Source organism: Chrysochloris asiatica, unplaced genomic scaffold, assembly GCF_000296735.1.
Source record: "Chrysochloris asiatica unplaced genomic scaffold, ChrAsi1.0 scaffold00116, whole genome shotgun sequence".
Taxonomy (NCBI): Eukaryota; Metazoa; Chordata; class Mammalia; order Afrosoricida; family Chrysochloridae; genus Chrysochloris; species Chrysochloris asiatica.
The window spans coordinates 380,983-383,606 of record NW_006408634.1 but is presented as its reverse complement, the minus strand read 5'-3'; the positions used below and the strand labels follow the sequence as shown (position 1 = coordinate 383,606).

Below are 2,624 nucleotides of genomic sequence, written 5' to 3'. Positions count from 1 at the left end.
CCAGGAGCGGAGGTTCTTGGAACCATCAAGGGAGAAGAGCGGAGTGTGGGACCCAGAGAAGCAGTGATGCCAGAGATGGAGGCAGAGACAATGACGAGGAGAGATGGAGCGGCTGGAGACTCTAGACTCAGAGAGGGAGAGAGGCTGTGTGCTGACAACCAGGCGACAGGCTTGTAGTATATACCATTTGGTTGTTTGATGATACATGGAGGGGATTGTAACCATGGCAATGAAATGATATATGATAGGATGAATGTAAAACTAATGTTCTCCCATGTAAACCATCACATAACTCACAATAAAATATTTTTTAAAAAAAACGGACTCTCTTGACAAAAAATATGAGAGAGAGTAATTGGAAACAACCAGAATCTACTACATTATTTTTCATCTATAGTATAAGATATGACCATTGACTTAAAAAAAAAAAAAAAAAATGTTGAATTTCTATGTGTAATCTATATTTATCCAATAGAAACAGCTTCAAGACATGTAGTTAAGCAAAGAGGAAAAAGGAGAGAAATGAAGAAGACAAGGAGAAGAAGGACAAACATGAGGAAAAAAAGAATAAAGTTGCCGGACAGTAAATAGTATTCATAATGTTCAGTACCATTGACTTTGATGGCTTTTTCTATTACCAGAACTTTCTAAAAAGGTTCTAACTAGGTGCCTTGCTTGTTGAGAAGTCTTGTTCTCAGAGCATGGAGCCATCAAGGGCAAAAAGTCCCCAGAGGTGACCTTGGGTGAATTCCCAAGAAGATGAGAAACCGTCAAGTTGGCTCAGAGCCAACTCCAAGAGATGTCTATGGCCCTGGCCCTTCCCCGGGGCTTTCCTTGCCCCCCGCTTATAAGCACAGATTCTTTCTGGAGCAGGGAAACCCAGCTCAGATCTTTATCATCACAATCCTTTGGAAGAATTGACCTGCCATTCGTTCAGCCCCATACCATAAAGGGATTGTGACTTCATCCTGCTGCTCGGAGCAACAGTGGCCAGGACACCCAATTGGGTAGGTTCAACCTCTCCTGAGGTTCAAGTGACTCCCATCTCACACCTTCATAAACCCCTTTGATGGGTGTCTTTGGTGGGTTCTGTGTTTCATTATCCCCAACAGTGATGCAATGTGTAGTCTTTGTGTGTATAACTCGATTCCCGGGTACTGGCGTTTCTGCTTGACAAGTTCCCAGAAGTGGAACTACTGATTCAAAAGGGTATGCACATCTATACTTTTAAAAGATATTAATCATTTGTTCTCCAATTAAATTGTACCAATTTGTATCCCTACCTCTCACCAAAAAGTGATTAATAAATAACAAAGTGCTGCAGAATATTGATTTCTTTGGTATTTGGATTCCAGAACAATCAGTGAACATCTCCTGAAGACAGGTGGTTAAGGACCATGAATTTCAGTTGATTGGGATTCATCTGCGCCCCTCTCCATCACCACTGTTTGACTTAACCTTCGGCAACCTTTGGTTCTAATGGGGTTTGTTATGAATTGAATTGTGTCCCCCTCCCCTCAAACAACAGTTGTATTGAAGTCCTGGGCCCCTTCCCTGTGGATTTAAGTCTCCTTGGAAACAGTTTTTCTTCTGTTATATTAACGTGGTGGTACTAGAGCAAGGGAAACCTTAGAGCTAATCGCTACAGAGAGTGAACTCAACAGAGTTTTCTCGGCCTTAATCCTGTACAGGGTCGCTATGGGTCGGAACCGACTCGACGGCACTTAACAACAACAACAATCTTTACAGAAGCAGATATCCAGGGTTTGCTTCCATGACAACACCGGGTGGGTTTGAATTGGCAACCTTATTTTTTATTTTTTTGCTGGCATTGGCTGCTTTATTTAAGGACTCATGATAGCTGTTCCCTACCCATTCCCTTCCTCCTCTACAAAGTAAGTCAGCATGAAACAGCCTTCCAGGGAATGTGCGGGCTTGGGTCCCCACTAAAGGGATCTGGGGGTCAGGACCTTCAACCCTCAGCCTCAGAAGGTAAAGGAGGAGGGCGGTGAGAGGAGGTAAGATGCTGGCGGATGGGTGAGGAGGCTGCAGGGGTCCTGCCACAGCCTCTGCTGGACTGGCCTGTACCCAGGGCTGTCCGCGAGGAGGTGCCAAGGCCCTGGCCAGGGAAGACCAACGAGGCCAGGGAGGGCCCCTCCGCCCCAGCAGCCACTCTACTCCATGTCCCCCTGCACACACACACACCTGACCACGCACAGATACGCTTGTAGGCACGCACGCACACACACACTCACACACACACACGTCCACAGAGGGCTGGGACGACTGTGGACCCACACCCTGAACCCCTGGAATGTCTCTGGTTTGGTACCACCAGTGGGTGGGTTGGGAGGGGTGGGTCCTCTGTGTTGCTATTGGTTGGCTGCCTCACAGGTATCTATCCAATCACTGTCCACGTCCACAGGTTCTGAGAGATACGTGATGGGTGTCTGGAATTCCTCTAGGCACACGGTGCAAGGGCTGACTCCGGTGTTGCGGCCACGGTCCATTTTCACATCACAAGACTTCTTGTGGTTGCAGGACGGGCAGGTGAACTGCGTCTCTAGAGTGCCTGTCATCTTCTTCTTGGGGGGTGTCTTTCGTTTTGATTTTCGGCGCCCCAT

At 46.9% G+C, this 2,624-nt stretch overlaps 1 pseudogene; it reads right to left on the bottom strand.

Moving 5' to 3' along the window:
• Nucleotides 1-2,372: 2,372 nt before the first annotated feature.
• On the bottom strand, nt 2,373-2,624 carry LOC102829603 (annotated as a pseudogene).